We start from the raw sequence: 9,369 nt of genomic DNA on the forward strand, positions 1-9,369 counted from the left end.
GAATATTCATAACATCCCGGATGCCTGCATACAATGTGATTGTAAATCTGCCTTGATTCTTTCTCACTCAAATGTGTCTATGAATAAAGGTTAAAAAAAGAAATAAAGAAAGAATCACTAAATCCTAACTCAGAGGCTCTGTAATAATTAATGATACAGATGTCACTTCGGGCACTAATTTTGAAACTGGGTGGTGTTAAAGATAGTGTGAATAAGGTGGACTGTAGATTTTTCCCTTGTACTGTTCATAACACCATGGATTCAGATGTGATTCTTACATCAAATAGATGATAATATATTATAACCTGGGGCTTCATTTTTATCAAAACAATAACCACCTTACTAAAAAAAAAAAAAAAGAGAGAGACAAAAGTAATAATCCAGAAAAGCTGTACAAGAGATCTCAAACCTCCCCCTAAGGAGGAGTCCTTTAAAATATCATTTCTGAGTCTTGCCAGACATGGTGTTACAGCCTATATTCTCAGCACCTTGAGAGGCTGCAACATGAGGATGTCAGGTGTCTTAGTCAAGGTTTGTATTCCTGCACAAACATGGCCAAGAAGCAAGTTGGAGAGGAAAGGGTTTATTCAGCTTACATTTCCACACTGTTGTTCATCACCAAAGGAAGTCAGGACTGGAACTCAAGCAGGTCAGGAAGCAGGCGCTGATGCAGAGGCCATGGAGGGATGTTACTTACTGGCTTGCTTCCCCTGGCTTGCTCAGCCTGCTCTCTTATAGAACCCAAGATTACCAGCCCAGGGATGGCACCACCCACAAGGGGCCCTTCCCCCTTGATCACTAATTGAGAAAATGCCCCACAGCTAGATCTCATGGAAGTATTTTCTCACCTGAAGCTCCTTTCTCTGTGATAACTCCAGCCTGTGTCAAGTTGACACACAAAACCAGCCAGTACATCTGGTTAAGTTTGGCTTAACCACTACATAATCAGACTGTTTCAAAGAAGCAAACATTACTTGTAGATCTTCTAATGATTCCCACCACTCTCTAAGCACAGTCGTCACAGAAAGACATGTGGTCAACAACAGGCTAGCTGTCCATCTCACATCTCCTATATAGTGGGATGTAAATATAGTTTGTGTGTTTTTGTGAGTGTGTAGCAAAACACAAGCTACACAATACTGCCTAGGTGTACAGTAGATTACACCATCTTTGTATTAGTCCCCTCTATCATGTTCCCACAACAAAATCTATCCTTATTCATCATTTAGATAATGATTTATTCTCTCCCTTATGACTTATTTCAATCCCTCTTCTCCTTCTTCTGCCTTTTCCAGTACTGTTTATTACATTGACCTCAACTACCTTTTAGACCTTACCATATATAATTAAGCATTACTCTTTTGAACTATCCACTTTCAGTAGCATCCACAAGAATATCTCTAATGTAAATGAAAGCAGCAGGCTGCAAGTTAGGGTCCAGAGAACCAGAAATGATTCTGAGCATAGAAACTTTTGTAAAATATACACTGCAGACCCAGCTGTGTGTGCACAGCATAGAAGACTGAAGTATTACAGTGCAACTACCATACAAGGTCTAGAATAGAATGTTCTCTAGAATAATCCAGTCACACTAGCATGCTCACCCCTCTCCCTAGGCCCTGCACTTCCCCAGAGACGCACACACTCATTCATGACCTTAACCGTAAAGGCTTTCTTGACTATGATTAGAGCTTGCATGTGTCCTAAGCTCTGTAGTTAGGCTTTGTCTTCTGTGGTTATATTTTGGGGACTTTGATAGCTTTGTTTCCTGAGACTGTTTCTCTCTAAGCATCCTAGACTGGCTTCAGACATGTGATCATCCTCAGCCAAAGCTGTCTGAGTACTAAGAGTGCAGCTGTGTGCCACTCACTACCCTAGGTGGCTTTGGGGAGTTACATATAAATGGAATCACATAGTAAGAAATCCTTCAGATCTTATTTCTTTCATCTAACATCCCATTGATACTGCACAATTATATCATAGGAGGTAAATATGACTTGGGTGTGTGTAGTGTTCTAGTGTGTGACGACTGACGGTGCTATTCTTTTAATGGGGAGATGTAAATTGTTTCCAATTTGAGGCTGTTTTGGAAATTGCTGCTGTGAGCATCGCTGTGTGTGGATCTACTGGTATCTCCTCACATGCTTTTCCATTAGCCGTGATCCTGGGATGAGAACTGAAATGAGTAAAGCCCGTGCTTCTTCAGTTGGATAGCCACTGCCAACTGTTTGCTAGCCTGGCTGGACCAATCAATAATGCCACTAGTGTCCCCGCTTGTCCTGCGTTCATGCCAACTAGTCCTATTAGAGACCTTTTCATCTAGGAATTCTGATTCATCTCTATTAGAATTTCATTCTGACTATAGCTTACATATCCTTCATTAATAGCGATGCTGAACAATTTCATGTACTTTTTTTATAGCCATCTTAGATAAATTCCTTTGTGATAGACCCTTTTTAATTGGATTAGCTTTAAGTAATTTAAGGAAAACACATGCACACATGTACACACACACACACACACACACAGTCGGTGATGCATTGCAAATACTTTCTCCTTGAGGTGACTTGCTCTTAAAATGCCTTTGATGGAAAACGGTAAATGTGTGATTTTAACAGCACAATTTGTTAGTCTTCCATTTTTGTTAGAAATATCACAGGTACTTGCTGTCAGAAGCTCCTCAAAGTGATGTTCTCCTCTCTCTCTTCCATTCCACTCAAACGTAATATTTATGTATTCAACATGGACAGTGACGAGTTTGGCCCTGTTTGGTGAGAAGGCCATTCCCTAGCGCTCTAAAACACTAACATTACATGAATCAAGTGGTCATAAGTCTATTTCTAGATTCTAAATTCTGTCCTCTATTCTAATGTCTACCTTCCTCTTAAATAATATGCACTCTTAAATAATATACACTCTAGCATAGGGAAGAGCAAATTCCCTGCATTCCTTTTTCCTCAAAGGACGCTTCATAGTCTGGGCCTTTTCTGTTTTGTAGTCAATTGCTGGGGAGAAAAACAAATGAGATGTCTTTGGAATTATCTAAAATCTGCAAAACGAAAGGAGTTGGCATCTTACTATAGGGATCATTTTGTTTTGTTTATCATTTGTTTTTGTTTGGTTTTGTTTGGCTTAGTTTGGCTTTTTAAGGCAGGATATCTCTAAATGGCTCTGGCTGTCTTAGATATAGACCAAGTTGGCTTTAACTAAGGGGATCTATCTGCCTCTGCCTCTGCCTCTGCCTCTGCCTCTGCCTCTGCCTCTGCCTCTGCCTCTGCCTCTGCCTCTGCCTCTGCCTCTGCCTCTGCCTCTGCCTCTGCCTCTGCCTCTGCCTCTGCCTCTGCCTCTGCCGTCTCCTGAATGCTGGCATTAAAGGCATGTGCCACTACACCTGGCCCACTATAGCAATCTTTTCAATCCACAAATGTGGTTGTTACCTTCTGTATTGACTAAATGTTTCTTCTCTTAGTAATGATTTACAAATCATATATGAAAAATGTTTTAGCAATTTCATTATTTTTACTTCTGTGTACCTTGTATAATTTACTGTTATTTAAAATATAGACTTAAGTCTTTATAGTTTATGTATATTTTATCTTCATGCATATCCAAGTATGCATGATGGCCACTGAAATCAGAAGAAGATAGCATAAGATAACTGTAGTTACATATGGTTGTGAGCCACCACTTGGGTATTGGGAAGCCAGTTGAGTCCTGTGCAAGGGTAGTAAGTGCCCTGGACCACTGACTCATCCCTCAAACCTCTAAAATGCTGTTTTGGGTTTTTTTTTTTTTAAAGAAATGCATATATATATATATATATATATATATATATATATATATATATATGTGTGTGTGTGTGTGTGTGTGTGTGTGTGTGTGTGTATATATATATATATATATATATATATATTCTGTTACTTGTTTTTAAGGAAGTATGACTGAGTTTTTTGGGTTTTTCTGTTTGTTTGGGGTTTTTTGTTGTTGTTTTTGAAGTCCCCGACAGTTTTGCTAAATATACCCACTAGTTTCAGTCAGGTCTGTAGATACTGCTGGGTTTTCTATACACACAAGTGTATCATCTATAATTAACAATTTTCATTCTTAGCTGATAGCCTTGACTTACTGTCTGTATATCATTTGGCTGTTACTTTATAGTCTACCTCCAAACAAGCAAATATTTCTCACAAGTCTCTGGGGTATCTGAGTATCGCTATTGATTTTAGCTAGTCATGTGTCTATCTGCAATTAGCTGCAGAACAGGTAGGCAGCTTGGCTGAGCTGGGGAGTTCTCACACTGGGCTACAGAAGAGAGAGCTGGGTCTGCTTAGTGGGATCACGTGGTCTCCGACTTGCTGTTTTCTCCGTAGGCAGTGGCAGAGTATAAGAGATCTGAGAAAGGAAGAGGGAGGCAAGAAGGGGTAATGGGGCTGTCTCAGAGCTGGTACAGGGTCAATTCTACCACATTCCTGTAAACAAAGCAAATCACAAGTGCGGCCCAGATTCAATAAGGGATTGGAGAAACTGCAAAGTCAGTGACAATGGCCAGGGCAGATACAATAGAGGTTAGGAATCCGAGCCCTTTTTAGGAATCAGACTGCTGATTGAATATTGAATGAGTGAGCTTCCTAGTTTAGTACTAAGTAGGAAGGTTGATAGATGGCACTCTTCTCTCTTTCCTAATCCCAAAGAGAAATCCTCAGCGTTATACTATTAATTATGACATTTATTGTTCATTTCTAATCTTAGGAAGGGTTTTTCTTATAAAGTGACTGAGTTTTAAGAAATACCTATCCAGTGTATAATCAAATAACTTATGATTTTTATCATTTATTTTGTTAGTATAGTTACACTCATTTTCTTTCGTTAATTATTATTATTTTTTTACTACTAGGAATTGATCCCAGAACCTCATGTGTTCTAGGCAAGCACTCTAAAACTGATCTACCCAAATCACATTACTTTTCTCATGTTAAACCAATCTTGTATTTTTGCATTAAACAACTTTCTTATATGATGGTGTCATTTTACATTACGTTCAAGTTGTTTTCTAAATAGTATCAATGCTCACAATGACGTTACAGTATGAGTGTACCAATTGTCCTTCTTTGGATTAATATAATCAATCCATGGTGTCACTTAGCTCTGCTCTCCATTAATTTCCCCCTGGATAACCTACCTGCTGGTAAGAGTGGGGTACTGATGTCACCTCCTATCACAGTGCTGGAGTTCATCTATGGCTTTAACTCTAGTAATGTTACTTTAATGCTCTTGAGGACACCTGTTGGGCCTGCATTGAGCCTTATCCCTTTCACCTTATAATACCCTTTTTTTTTGTTTTGGATATTTGATGTTTTACCTTTAATATAGCATGGGATATTTCTTCTCTGGTCCTATCTATTTGGTGTTCTGTTTACATTTTGCACTTGGATGAACATTTCTTTCCCAAGAGTAGAGGGTTTGTTTTTGTTTTTTTTTTCTTTGACTTTATTTAAAATGCTATCTATGGGGGCTGGAGAGATGGCTCAGTCGTTAAGAGCACTGACTGCTTTTGTCCCGAGTTCAGTTCCCAGCAACCACATGGTGGCTCACAACCATCTGTAATGGGATCCGATGCCCTTTTCTGGTGTGTCTGAAGACAGTATACTCATATTCATAAAATAAGTAAATATTTTTTAAAAAGAAAAAAGGAAGAGGAAGAGGAGGAGGAGAAAATACTATGCCTTTGCATGTGGTTCTCTTTTCATGCCCATAACTCATGAATTTTGGTCTTTTTCTAGTGTTTCACAATATAGTGTGTTACATTCATACATATTTTTAATTTACTTTGGCTTTAACTGAATGACCTAATTCCTTTAGGTCAGCCTCACACCCTGATATCCAGGCCTCCACATGGCCCGTTCTATTGGTGAGCCTTTTATTTGGTTTATTGAGTTTTCCATTGCCAGTATCTTTTCAGTTTGTCCTCTAATATTTTTATTTCTTTGTTGAGTTCTTTTTTCACATTCTGATTTGATTTTCTTATTGTTTTCAGCTGTATGTGTTTTCTTGGAATTCATTCAGGAGATTATTCATATCCCCTTTGAATTCCTTCATGTGTTTGTTAATGTCCTTTTTGGAATCCTTGAACATATTTATAATCATTCTTTTGAATTCTTTGCCTAGAATGTCATCTAAGTCACGGTCATTGGAAGCCATTACCATAGGATTGGTCATTTTCCACCTTGGCTTTTTACATTCCTAGTGTGTTTACACTGGGATTTCCCCATCTGGCATGAGATTGTTGAGACTTCCTGGCACTCCTGAGTTAGGTTTGTGTGATGCTAGGTAGTTCTGCGTCATGAGTCTTGGCTAGATTTGGTTGCTTAAGGTTCATCTGTGAAGAGACTCAGGGTTGATTCATGAAAGGTATTGATGAAGGAGACCATGGCTTTGTGGAGGAAAGGGTCACAATAAGACATCTGACCTTTTAAACCAGAATCAGTGCAGTAGGGTACGGGAGTTTTCCAGATATGGTTCCACACTCTCTCTGATTAGAACCATGTTTTATACATGGAATCTGGGGACTCCACAACCTCTAACTCCATGAGCTAGATGTGCAAGGAGCATTGTTTGTATATGGCAGGTGTGGGTGGCTCATTTCCCTGGTCAAAGAGCATGCCCAATGGCAGAGGTACATAAAGGGGATCAGAAAGGGTGTTGCCTTATGAGCTGCCCTGAGGGGAGCTGTACCTCTGCTGGGAGTTCCAGAACCCTCTGCTTGCCTGGCAGTTGAGTGAGCAGAGTGATGAATGTGTGTCCTGAAGGCAAGAGGCCAGGGACCTTGGACAGATGAGGATGAGAACCTCTCACCTTTCCCAGTCAGTGCTGGCTAGGGGCAGGAAGAGTATGCCCCAGAGAAAGAGGGTCTGTAACCTTTTTCTGTCCACAGTGTTTAGGAATGCTGCTGTTGAGCTTGTCCAATATTTTATGGCACTGAGAGAAGTAAGACAAGCACAGATATCTACAGAAGGAAATGGAAAACAAGGTTGGGAGTGGGCCAAAAGCAAGTATGTTGTGAAGGACATATTTAACCCAAATTTTGAATGGTCAATAGAGAAGAAATGGTCAATTGCCATCCCACCATGTGGGCCACAGGTTTATTGCACTGTTTGTTTCTTGACCTAGATCTACGGAGTCCTAGACACCATGGAGTCTTTGGTGTGGTTTAGAGAAAGTACCCCTCTATTGCACACACCTCCCAGATAACCCTATGCAACCAGGACAGTTCAAAATGCTAAGACAGAACCAAACAAATGAAGCAGCTGGAAAATTCAGTGCCTGGTGTAGACTGACAGAAACATAGACCTTAAACAAAAGGTAAAACTGAAGAAGCGACACGAAGGATTCCAGAGACTGTGCTGGGGAGTTTGAACCCACAAGAGATTTTGGTCAGGAGAACTGAACAGAGCTGAACATGAACAGAGCTGGGATTAGGGAAGATGAACGTATTGTCAATGATATACAGAGGAGACAAGAAAGGCAAGATCACCTGGAGGTGGTGTAGCAAAATACTGGGAAAAGGACACGAAGCTGGACAAAGAGAAGCTGAGTAGAAAGGCGGGTGAAGCCCTTGTGCCTGAGGAACTGTCCTTCACACAGGTTGGAGATCTAGAGAAGTGTGGTGGTTTGAATAGGTATGACTCACATAGACTCACATGTTTGAATGCCTGGCCCATGGGAAGTTGGCAGTTAGGAGGTATGGCCTTGTTGGAGTGTGGAGAGCTCTTAGGGCCACTTCTAGAAATTTAGCAAGAATTTGACATTGAGCCAGGACAGGGAAGTAGGCTCGGGCAGGAATTTGACATTGGGCCAGGACACGAAAGTAGACTAGACTCGGGCAAGACTTTGACAACAGGCTAGGACAAGGAATTAGGTTCAAGATCTTGATCATCTTGATAAGTCCCTAAATACCACGGGACTTTGTTTATTGTCTTGTTTGTTCCTTGACTGTTTTTGTTTATTGCACTGTTTGTTCCCTGACCTAGAACTGACCTTATTCTTTGCATGTACTTAGAATGGTATAAAAGCAGACTGGAAAAAAATAAACTTGCTTCACCTTTAGAACTGGCTGGGGTCATGTTACAGTGTTGTCTAATTGTCTTTCTTTGCAATCCTTGCTCCTTCCCTGGAGAACCCATTGACTAACTGAGCTGGCTTGGTCTTTAGAGGAGCATGTCACTGTGGGATGGGCTTTAAGGACTCCTGTGCTCAAATTTTGCCCAGTATGGAATCCAGTTTCCTTCTACTGCCTTTGGATCATGATGTAGAATTCTTGGCTCATCCAGCACCATGTGTGCCTGCCTGCTGCCATGTTTGCCACCATGATGATAATGAACTATTAAACCTCTGAAACTAAAAGTCAGCCCAAATTAAGTGTTTTCCTTACAAAAATTGCCTTGATCATGGGGTCTCTTCACAGCAATGAAACCCAAACTAAGACAGGAAGGATACATTAAAAATGGCTTCATACAGAAGAAATGAGTTAGAATCTTTTTATGCAGTATATTAACTGGGTGTAGTATATTAACTAGACCGATCGATCATCTCAGGTTCCAGTGGCAACAGATTAGTCCCTTCAGAAACTTGAGGATATAAGAAAGAAAAGCAATCCAAAGCAGTTTCATGACTGTCCCAATTTTTAGAATGGAAACAATCAGAAATCAAAAAGAAAGTTCACAATCAAGATGGGAGTTATAACAAGTTTCGATGTTTATGAAAGAGATATTGCAGACTGAAAAATCAGGCTTTGGGCTCTTTTTAATAATTTGCTGCTGAAAAGTGACTTGCTCAGGGCAGTATATCATAATGTTGATATGTGAGCTTTTATAAGGTATTTATTGCCTTGGTGACAGTTGATATGACCTCCAATAGAAAAAGGCTTACTGTCTTAGTCAGGGTTTCTATTCCTGCACAAACATCATGACCAAGAAGCAAGTTGGGGAGGAAAGGGTTTATTCAGCTTACAGTTCCACATTGCTGTTCATCACCAAAGGAAGTCAGGACTGGAACTCAAGCAGGTCAGGAAGCAAGAGCTGATGCAGAGGCCATGGATGGATGTTTCTTACTGGCTTGCTTCCCCTGGCTTGCTCAGCCTGCTCTCTTATAGAACCCAAGAGCACCAGTCCAGGGATGGTACCTCCTGCCTTGATCACTAATTAAGAAAATGCCCCACAGCTGGATCTCATTGAGGCACTTCCCCAACTGAAGCTCCTTTCTCTGTGATAACTCCAGCCTGTGTCAAGTTGACACACAAAACCAGCCAGTACACTTACATATCACCTATACCATTTTATAGACACTTCAAAGTTCAGAGACTGTCCCTAAAGT

Source organism: Apodemus sylvaticus, chromosome 5 (genome assembly GCF_947179515.1).
Source record: "Apodemus sylvaticus chromosome 5, mApoSyl1.1, whole genome shotgun sequence".
Taxonomy (NCBI): Eukaryota; Metazoa; Chordata; class Mammalia; order Rodentia; family Muridae; genus Apodemus; species Apodemus sylvaticus.